This window comes from Epinephelus moara, chromosome 6, assembly GCF_006386435.1.
Source record: "Epinephelus moara isolate mb chromosome 6, YSFRI_EMoa_1.0, whole genome shotgun sequence".
Lineage (NCBI taxonomy): Eukaryota > Metazoa > Chordata > Actinopteri > Perciformes > Serranidae > Epinephelus > Epinephelus moara.
In genome coordinates, this window is record NC_065511.1 from 9,089,128 (window position 1) to 9,100,473 (window position 11,346).

An 11,346-nucleotide genomic window follows, 5' to 3' on the forward strand; every position below is an offset into this window, starting at 1 on the left:
CAAAATCACATTCACTTAATTTGGGAGCTACACAATTTACACCAGAAAAACAAAACAAAAACAAAAAACAAATAAATAAATCAAATAAAAGTAAATAATAGTTCTTTCTCCACAACAAAACCAAAATAGATATTTTCACATATATGTTACTTTTCTTCGTTTATCCCAAGCTTTCTCTAAATAGTCAGCAAGTGCGAATACTTTATAATCAAAAATCCATTTGAGCCTCTCAGCATCATTCAACCACATCAAGTCTAAATTCTTACACCTGTTAAATAATTTCTGACACAACTCATGATACGGAGGACAATAAAAAACAAAATGGAACTCATTTTCAATATCATGTAATTATGTACTCAGAGGTGGGTAGAGTAGCCAAATATTGTACTCAAGTAAGAGTATTGTTGCTTTAAAACAATATAACTCAAGTAAAATTAAAGTATTTTGCATTAAAACTACTCTGAAAAGTACAGTTTATCCAAAAGTTACTTAAGTAAATGTAACTGAGTAAATGTAACTAGTTACTACCCACCTCTGCTTGTGAGCCATTTCTAATTCACTAGAATGACAGTTAATGTAAATTTAGATTTTCTCAAATATTCAAGATTAGCATTGTCAAATGCTTACAATTTTGTCTATATATATATATAATAAACTGTATCTGCATGGGCATTAAATTTGTTTAAAGTGGCATTAAAAAGCATTAAATTAGATTTGCTGATACCTGCAGAAACCCTGTGACTGTGTGGTAATGGGCCAATTCATTATGTGATGTGGTCTCAGGATTTTTTTTTTCTTCAGATGGACCAGGGCTACACATGGACCAGTGAGCTGATCCCACACCCAGATGAGGATAGCATTCCACGGCTCATCCTTCGGAGGGTCCCTGCACCGGCCTCCCCCATTGGCTCACCATCTGGCTCATCAACTGGTGACATGGACACGTCCAGTCTGCTGGGAGACACTGTAAGACACTGTATTCTGACCAAATCTAGTCTATTGTCCGAATTAAAAAAGAAAATGTCTTATCAGTGCACAATGTGTTAGAAACTGAAACAATGGAGCAAAACTGAAGTTGCTGACATGTTGTAGAGCAGCAGTCTGATGGCTGTAATTGTTGTTACCTTCAGATGGACCAGGATCACACGTGTGCCAGCCTCTTTCGCTCAATTTCTGACTCCTCAACCGGTGACTTGGACACGTCCAGTCTGCTGGGAGACACTGTAAGACACTGTATTCTGACCTAATCTAGTCTATTGTCTAACATGCAGATAAAAAGAAAATGTGTTATCTGTGCACAGTCATAACACGTGTTAGAAACTGAAACAGCAGAGCCAAGCTGAAGTTGTTGACATGTTGTGGAGCAGTAGTCTGACGGCTGTATTTGTTGTTACCTTCAGATAGACTAGGGCTACACGTGGACCAGTGAGCTGATCCCACACCCAGATGAGGATGGCATTCCACGCTGTGACCCTGAGGTGAGCCCCTCTGACCCACCTCCAGCTCCAGGTAAGCCTGTGGAAGCCTTTCCCCCCTAAAGGATCTGTGGCTCCAGGTAAGATTACGTCATTGCCGGGGGGCCCTAAGCCAAGGTGGGTACAGACCCTGTTTAGAATGATGAACCAGGTCGGCAGCATCCGGCGTAAGAGGACAGCCAAACTGCAAGGTGAGTCTTCAGGTAAGCGCTTCTGTCCAAATACCTGATTTTGATTTCAGGTATTTTCTCATTCAAATGAACTGAGATGATTTTTTTATCACATTTCTTTAGATTTATTTGTATTGCATGTTTTTTACTGAAACCTCCATTGACGCCGTCTACCAGCAACCTCCATCTTCTGCCTCTAAAGTGTACTGCTCCACCCTACAACACTAGCTTCTTACATTCACTTTCAGTTTTACACTCTGCGTTCAACTACAGCAGCCGTCTGCTGCCTGACCCTCCACCTGCAGATTCTGACAGACAGCTGTCACCAAACCTCAATCTACAGCCTCTGCTAGCAATATTCAGCTGCCGTCTCCAACTGCATGTTCTGGCAGACAGCTTGGCCTAACCTCCATCTGCAGCCTCTGCCAGCAACCTGCACAGCTGCCACCTCCAACTGCAGGGTCTTGTAGACAGCTGTGGCAAGACCTGCAAAAACAGCTTCTGTCAACGGTCTGCAGCAGTCGCCTCCACCTGTGGATTCTGACAGACAGCTTTGTCAAACCTCCAACTAGAGCCTCTGCCATCAACCTGCAGCCGCCACCTCCACCTGCAGAATCTGGCAGACAGCTGCGGCCATGCCTCCATAAACCGCCTCTTAGGTGTCCTGCTCCACCCTACACCTACACTACAACTTCTCACAGCAATTTTTGTTTTAAACTGCATTCAAACTACAGCAGTCGTCTGAAATATTCAAACTACAACCCCCACCAGCAATTTGCATCAGGTCCAGAAGACCTGTTCAAGACCAATGTTCCATTCGCACCTCTGTCAACCTCCATCAAAGCCTCTGGCAGCAACCTGCATCTGCCACCTCCACCAGCAATTTCTGACAGACAGCTTTGCCAAACCGTCAACAACAGCCTCTGCCAGAACCTTGCAGCTGTCGCCTCCACCTGTAGTTTCCGGCAGACAGCTGTCTCCAAACCTCGATCTTCAGCCTCTGCCAGCAACCTGCACCGCTGCCATGTCCACCTGGAGGTTCATGCAGCTCCTGTCAACAATCTACATCTGCCGCCTCCACCTGTAAATTGTGGCAGACAGCTAAGCTCCTCCATCTACAGCCTCTGCAAGCAATCTGCAGCACTGCCACCTCCACCTGAAGATTCTTGCAGACAGCTTTGGCCAGACCTGTAACAACTTCTGTCAACAACCTGCAGCAGCCGCATTGACCTGCAGATTCTGACAAAAAGCGTTGCCAAACCTCCAACTAGAGCCCCAGCAATCAACCTGCAGTCACCGCCTCCACCTGCAGATTCTTGCAGACAGCCCAGCACCTCCATCTATAGCTTCTGCAGCCTCCATCTAAAGCCAATGTCAGGAGCCTGCAGCTGCCACCTCCACCTGCAGATTCTGGCAGACAGCTTGGCCAAACCTCAAGGTCCTTTTGCCATGTGAAGACCTCAGCTGACCAGGGACCACAGATGCACCAGGGACCAGAGAGCAGAGATGCACTCATAAATATAACCTGTCAGGTAAGACAGGCAATCATAACTGTGTAATAATAGCATACCTGGGCTGATAAATTAAAGCCACCTCTCTGTTACATTCAGTTTACATCATCTTCTTCTTCTAACAGGTATTTCCACACCTCCATCTACAGCCTCCACCAGCAGATTCTGACAGACAGCTTGGTGAAACCTCAAACTAATCCTCTGCCAGCAACCTGCAACCACCACCTCAACCTACAGATTCTGGCAGACAGCTCAGGTCCTGCATCTACAGCCTCTGCCAGTAACCTACAGCCAACGCCGCCACTGGCAGATTCTGGCAGACAGCTCAGCTCGTCCATCTACAGCCTCAGTCAGCAACCTTAAGCCCCCACATCCACCTGCAAATTCTTGCTAACAGCTTGGCCAGACCTTCATCTACACCCTCTGTCAGCAACCTGCAACTGCTGCCTCCACCTGCAGATTCTGGCAACAGCTCAGCTCATCTATCTACAGCCTCAGTCAGCAACCTGAAGCCCCCACATCCACCTGCAAATTCTTGCTAACAGCTTGGCCAAACCTCCAACTAAAGCTTTCGCCAGCAACCTGCAGTCACCGCCTCCACCTGCAGATTCTTGCAGACAGCCCAGCGCCTCCATCTACAGCTTCTGCAGCCTCCATCTAAAGCCAATGTCAGGAGCCTGTAGCCGCCACCTCCACCTGCAGATTCTGGCAGACAACTTGGCCAAACCTCAAGGTCCTTTTGCCATGTGAAGACCTCAGCTGACCAGGGACCAGAGAGCAGAGATGCTCTCACAAATATAACCTTTCAGGTAAGATAGACAATCATAACTGTGTAATAATAGCATACCTGGGCTGATAAATTAAAGCCACCTTTCTGTTACATTCAGTTTACATCATCTTCTTCTTCTAACAGGTATTTCCACACCTCCATCTACAGCCTCCACCAGCAACCTACAGCCGCTGGCTCCACCTGTGGATTCTGGCAGACAGCTCAGCTCCTCCATCTACAGCTGCTGTCAGCAGCCTGCAGCTGCTGCCTCCACCTGGAGTTTCTGTCAGACAGCTGTAGCTAGATCTGAAACTAAGTCTGTGCCATAAACATGCAGCTGCCACCACCACCTACATATTCTGGCGGATAACTTGGCCAAACCTGCAGCTACAGACTCTGCCAGCAACATGCAGCTGTCTCCTCTGCGTATTCTGGCAGACAGCTTAGCCAAACTTTCATCTATATCCTCTGCCAGAGACCTTCATCACTGCCACCCCCACCTGCAGGTTCTTGCAGACAGCTGTGGTCAAGCTTCATCTACAGCCTCTGTCAGCAACCTGCAGCTGCCGCCTCCACCTGCAGATTCTGGCAACAGCTCAGCTCCTCTATCTACAGCCTTTGTCAGCATCCTTAAGCCCCCACCTCCACCTGCAAATTCTTGCTAACTGCTTGGCCAAACCTCCAACTAAAGCCTTTTTCAGGAATAAAGCATAAAGCTTTGGCAAACCACCAACTATAGCTTATGCTAGCAACCTGCAGTCACAGCCTCCACCTGCAGATTCTGGCATAAAGCTTTGACAAACCACCAACTATAGCCTATGCTAGCAACTTGCAGCCACCGCCTCCACCTGCAGATTCTGGCCTATTTGGAAATTAATGCCTTCGCTACAAGTATTTCACCATTGATTCTGATCACGAGTTGACTTAAATGTGTTTTTCAGGGGTGGATTTAGTGATTTCAGGGCCCAGGCAAATGCTGTCTTGCTTTACTTCTCACCCTTTCTCTAATCAGGGTTGCCAACTCTCACGCATCTGGCATGTGACACACGCATTCACCTTCCATCTCACAGTCTCACTCTGCCCAACCAATTCTGACGCCAGCAACAAATGCTGGAAAAAAGGCTGGCAGCTGAGTATTTTTAAATTAATTTCAAACAGCCGGCGCGCCAGGTGGGCAGAGTTGAAGTTTGCAGCCAGACTTGACAGAGAGGGGAGAGGAGAGAAGAGGGGCAGACTCCGCCTGACCAGCGTACCAGTTGAGTGAAATGGAGTGCAACCAAATGTTTCTGTGGAAAACTACGCTCTGATTGGTGCGCAGTCCATATTTACCCTTTGATTGGGCAGCTCTAGTCTCACAGTCAGCCAACTATGGGCCGTTTCACGCACCGGGGAGGACGTGACTTTTCAAGTGAACTGAGAGACGCTTGACTGAACTTGAAGGAAGGTAAGTCGGCTCACTGGTAGTGTGATGTCTTCGGTGGCGCCCGGACCGCATACTGGATGTCCACTGGATCCGTCGTGTGCGCGATGTGGCCGCAGCGCAGGCTCGCTCCGTCCCGTGCTGGGCGTCAATGTCCACTGGAACTTTAGCGGCGCGAACGCGAGCGGCTGGAATTGTTGGATCGCGAGATCATAATGTCACGCGATAATTTGCAGAAACCCTGGAGGTATTCACCCATAGACATATATACGTACACCGCAACGAGCGCTGAGCCGTATGTCAACGTCGCCGCCATATTGGATGTGGCAAGGCTGCGCTGTAAAGTAATACAAGTAAATGGACTTAATTTCATAAAGTGCCTTTCTACAAAGAAATTTANTGTATATGTATATATGTATATATATGTATGTGTATATATATATATACTGTGTATTGGGGGTTTTTTCTTAGCCATCTGAGAAGATCAAAATTGTTGCCTGTTTCCCAAGTATATTAGTGCGTGTGTGAATGAATAAACGAGAGGCATTAACGTAAATTTCTTTGTAGAAAGGCGCTTTATGAAATTAATTCCATTTACTTGTATTAGTTTACAGCGCAGCCTTGCCACATCCAATATGGCGGTGACGTTGACGTATGGCAGCAGCAGGCAAACCCACTCGATGAGGCGTTTACATATATATGTCGATGGTATTCACCTTATTTTTCACGGAAACACGGAGGCAAAACAACGCAGCCAGCTTCCGTTTTTTTGTGCGACACTTCCGGTCCAGCACTCTTGACCACTGTGTAAATGTCCCACAGTATTTGCTACAGTGACATTACTGCGTGCATGGAAACGTTTACATTACTGAAAGCAATTTTAAGGACTAACTTTAAATATTTGAAGTTAATCGTTAAAGGGGCAAAAAGCGAAATTGTTTCACCGCTAGGTTTGCTGTTGTGCACTGCCTGTAGACCAAAGTGTGTCGAGCCACACCTCCCTCTACCTCTGCTCTCCACCCCCACCCCCCCACTTGCCTCGTTACCTATCTGCGTAGCCGAGCACCACAGCACCTCTACGGACTACTACATCCAGACGGTCCCGGTGTTTCCTCCGCAGGCTCCACTTCACTCACCTAACTGAATGTGCTTCCCTCCGGTCATGCTCCCAGCTAGCTCCAGTTTGTTATTCAGGTTAAAGTGTGAAGAAGCAGCTGGTCTGTGGGGCAGCTGAGTGAAGTGGAGCCTGAGGAGGAAGCACCGGTTAGCCCCGGTTTCACTACTGGCAGATTCACTCTGCTACAGGGGCGAGGGAGTAAAACCTAAACAGCCAACTTAGTTTGGCTTAGTTTAGCAGTTAGCGATGTCTTTCACTCACTCTCAGTCTCTGCTGTGTTTAGCTATTCCCCTGCCTACTTCAATGATGATGGTACCTGTAATAAATGTAATATATTTGCTGAGATGGAGGCGAGGCTCAGTGACTAGAAGAGCTGGTAGAAGCGCTCCATAGCATAGCCGGTGGCAGCCGACTAGTGCTAACTGCTAACGCTCCTGGGAGCTAACGTTAATGTTCCTACTCTTCTCCGTGAGCCGGGCTTTGGGAAGAGTAGGAATGTTAGCATTAGCTCCCGGGAGCGTTAGCCAAGGGCTCCGAGAGGAGGGAGGAGGCGGCGATTTACATGAACGTACATGAACGCGCAGCTGGACCGGCTTGTAATCAAGGGGCTGGAGATCAACACAGAGAGAGGGTGTGTGAGGTCATGCTATCCACCTTATTTTCAAACACGGAAGTAAATAGTGATCAACTTCGTGTTTTTGTGCGTGACGTCTGGTCAGCCACTTTCCCTCACCGGAGCTAATGGTGCAAGCTAATTTTTTTCAATTTTCAATTGTTTATGTTAGTCAATCAGTTAGTTAGTTAGTTAGTCTGTGTATTTTATATAGGTAACTGTGCCCACATTTCCGTTATCCGGTAATTAAAAATAATTCCCTCTAAACGTGAATAAATTGCACGTCAATCAAAAACTATGAACCAAAAAAGCACAATCTATCCCGAGTGAGACAAACTGCTTTATGTATATGTATATATATATATATATATATATAAACATGTGTATATAGCTAAACTCAACAAGGTAAACAACGAGGCAATTCCCATTTACACAGTGGTCAAGAGTGCTGGACCGGAAGTGTCGCACAAAAAAACGGAAGCTGGCTGCGTTGTGTTTTGCCTCCGTGTTTCCGTGCAAAATAAGGTGAATACTCCAGATGGAATTACACCTCTATTCTTCACATAGCGATTTTTTAATTCCTTCAATCTAGCGAGCCACAGCTTCAGCTGCTCAGGTATAGAGGTTGTGTAGCCCGGTGTGTTTTTTCGCTGATTCGGTTCTGCAGGTTCTCTGCTGGTACACTGGAGACCTGCAGGTTCTCTGCTGGTACACTGGAGACGGGGATCAAGCAGTTTGTCTCACTCAGGATAGATTGGGGTCCATGTCATTGGTCCGACAGCCCATTGGTTCGACATCCCATTAGTCCGACTGTCCGCGGTCCTGAACGGCTGGTGGCGGGCGTATGGTGCGCCGCGACCGGCTCTGGGTCAGCTGGGAAAGGCTTGAGGCGGAGCAGGCTCACGGCTTATGTGTTTGTCACTTTCTTTTTCATTTTAACCCACACCATGATCTTTTCCTGACCCTAACCAAGTGGTTTTTGTGCCTAAACCTAACCAGACCTTAACCACAGGGCATCATGATGATTTCGGAACGGACTTCGGAACAATGGGTTTAATATGGTCGGAACAATGGGATGTCGAACCAATGGGCTGTCGAGCCAATGGGCAGTTCCCATAGATTGTGCTTTTTTGGTTCATAGTTTTTGATTGACGTGCGATTTATTTGCGTTTAGAGGGAAATATTTTTACTGGCAATTACCGGATAACGGAAACGTGGGCACAGTTATCTATATAAAAGACACAGACTAACTAACTAACTAACTGATTGACTAACATAAACAATTGAAAACTGAAAAAAAATTAGCTTGCACCGCACTATACTTTACCAAAATTAAAATAAATCTCAGTAGTTCCCTACCTGCCCTGGAAAAGAGTACCAAGGTTAAAAAATCAATGTGCTCATTCACATCTCATATATATCCTGGTGGTAGTTGGCCCCGGAGTACACAATGCCTATGGTGAAAGCACTTGCCAGAGAAACTCTACAAGATTTATTATTTCAGTTTTTAATAAAATGTGTGCAAGTACAAATAAGATACATAAATGTCGGCATTTTTTTGTCCCAGTCTAGCCCTGTACACAGAAAGTCCTTGAATTTATCTATTTCTGTATGAAATTGCATGAAAATAGGATTTTGCCGTGTGAATTTCAAAAGGGGAGAACCCCCCTGTCTATAGACGCATGTGGGGCTTAGGCCTATAGATATGAATATGTAAACGTACTAATTTCTTCTGTTTGCCACATGTGCATATGAACTCTTTTAAGGTAAAAAAAAAACAAAACATGCCGCCGTGTCCACGTATGTTCGTGACCATGCACACACAAGCAGATATTACATCACAAGCTAAAATCTCATTCCAGCCCTCTGACGAAAGTTAGCAACCCTGCTCTAATTGACCTATGGCTAAGTCCCGCCCTCAAACGCGATGAACCAATCAAAGTGCGTATAGGCATTCCTGGACGTCCATTGAAATGCATTACAGAAAGTCAGTTTTGTTCAGTTTTATGAGCTTTTTCAGAGATTTGAAGTTTAAAAATGGTCAAACGGTGTGCATGGGGTACATGCAACTCCGACACAAGGTATCCTGAGAGGCTGGGCGACGAGGTGTATTTTTTACACTTTAAACCACATCTCAACCGAGAAAAGTGTCTCCTTTGGATAAAGTTGTGTGGTAACGTTAGACCACAACATCAACTCAACGTGAATAAGATTAACAATGATGTCTACATCTGTTCTAAGGTAAGTCAACATTGTGTTTGAGGCAACATATTGTCACTTTGCTGGAAAGAAATATAAAGTTATCTTTAACATCTCTAGCTAACGTTAGCTAAAGTTAGCCTAACGTTAGCTCCTAGCTGCGTTGTTCATCATGTCACCTTGTTTGCTGGGAGTTCATTAGCCTATTTTGTTCTAGTTTTGTACTTTGGTGATCGTACATCATTGTTAGCTGTTGTCCAAAGGGCTCTAGTTAAGCTAACGTTAACTTCTGGAGCTTAGCTTCATTAACTTATCTGTAATGGCAGAGATAACAAAGGTTGGCAAACGTTATGCTGAATGATTCAGTGTAAATACTGTAGCACCAAACTAACGGAGAGACACTCTTGGTAAAGATGGTAAAAAGGCCATTATCCTTTTCTCATATTCTGAGCCAAAAACCTTAACTTCAGTGGCACTTTAACTTGTTGTCTTTGATGGCAACGGCAACGAGATGTGGTTCACAAGTGTACACTGTGACCTGTAAATTTTGGCTTATAATTTAAGCTTTCATCGACCTTCTCAACAATTAAATAATGAACAATGAATCTCTCCAATGCATAGTTTAGGCCCTTTTGGTTACTTCTCAATGACATCTGATCGTTATGTCCCCAAAAATCATCAACTGCCTCCTGCGAAATGCCGTGTACTGTGACACCTGCCATAGCGCCGGTCACTGAATGTTGATAGTTTGTCTGAGTGAGTGGAGGGGGGCGTGGCTTAGCCATAGGTCAATTGGGAATGTTGGTATTGGCAGTGGTAGAAGAAGTACTCAAAACTTCGTTTGTATGGGTGGTTCTCAAGAACCAGACAGCTTGCAGTGTCTCTAATGAGTCATTGAGGTCCAGTTCATCTGAAACAGGAGTGTGTATCTATGTTCCCGGGGTCCAAAGTTCCCCAATTCAGTATTCTGATAACAGACATTACCCTCCTTTTGTGTTCATGCCACTTTCTTGTCACTATGTCGTTAAATTAGCTTTGATTTACTCTGCAGATCAATACATATGACATATCAAAGAGCCATAAACAGATTGAAATGTTAGGTTAAAACGGATGTGTAAAATTGGGTGTGAAGATTTCGAATCCCCCTTACCATTTTTTCATAGCCTTAACTTAACCTAAACTGACCTTTGACCTCTTCCCTGACATTAATCTGTTTAGAAATGGGGATTTTAAAAAAGGCCCTAAACATCTTTTCTTTCATCTCTTCTTTTTAGCCCCTTTTTTATTCCTTAATTGGTTAGTTGTTATTTTTTCCAATTAATTCTTTCTTATTATAGTTTTTTAATTTCTTGGGCTGCAGTTAATTTTGGAACTGTTCTCCTCACAGACAGAACAACTATATTTAGACAAAGACATTTGCCAGTATAGTTTCATCACTCTCAGTCATGATTTTAGTCCCCTTACCTGACCCATGTCATATCAAGCGAATACAGTGCTGGGGAACATCTTTGTTAGGCTGCCATTACGTGCTATGTAGAGCCTGGGAACATAGAGCCTTGGGGAGGCACATATGTGGAACTGGGGAACGTAGGATCCTCTGTCACTTTCCCATTATGTGCCATATAAATCTGGCAAACACAGGACCCTGGGAGAGCACATAAGTAGAACTGGGAAAAATGCGACATTGGTAACATAGGAATGACCCCAATGAAATGACGGGAAGAACTTTACTGTTCTTTCAGGCTAATAATTTAGTGTGTGTTTGTGTTTTTTGTCTGTGGGATGTGTCTTTTGGTAGGTGGTGCGTTTGTTTTCATTTTTTCTCTCTTCATTTGTTGCACTTCATTGTATTTTTCTTATTTATTCTGTACTTCTGCACACCTGGGGCAAATTTTCCCTTGTGCTCAGCTCATGTTAGTAAAAATGGCAATTCTTTAGAAGCCATGTCATAAACATAGCCAAGTGCTCCAATTTGTCTTTAGAACATAAAACGGGCAACAAACTGACATGGATACAAAATGAATGCAGAGTACTGCATAGCTGCTGGACCACCTGTAGTGAATATGCTTAAC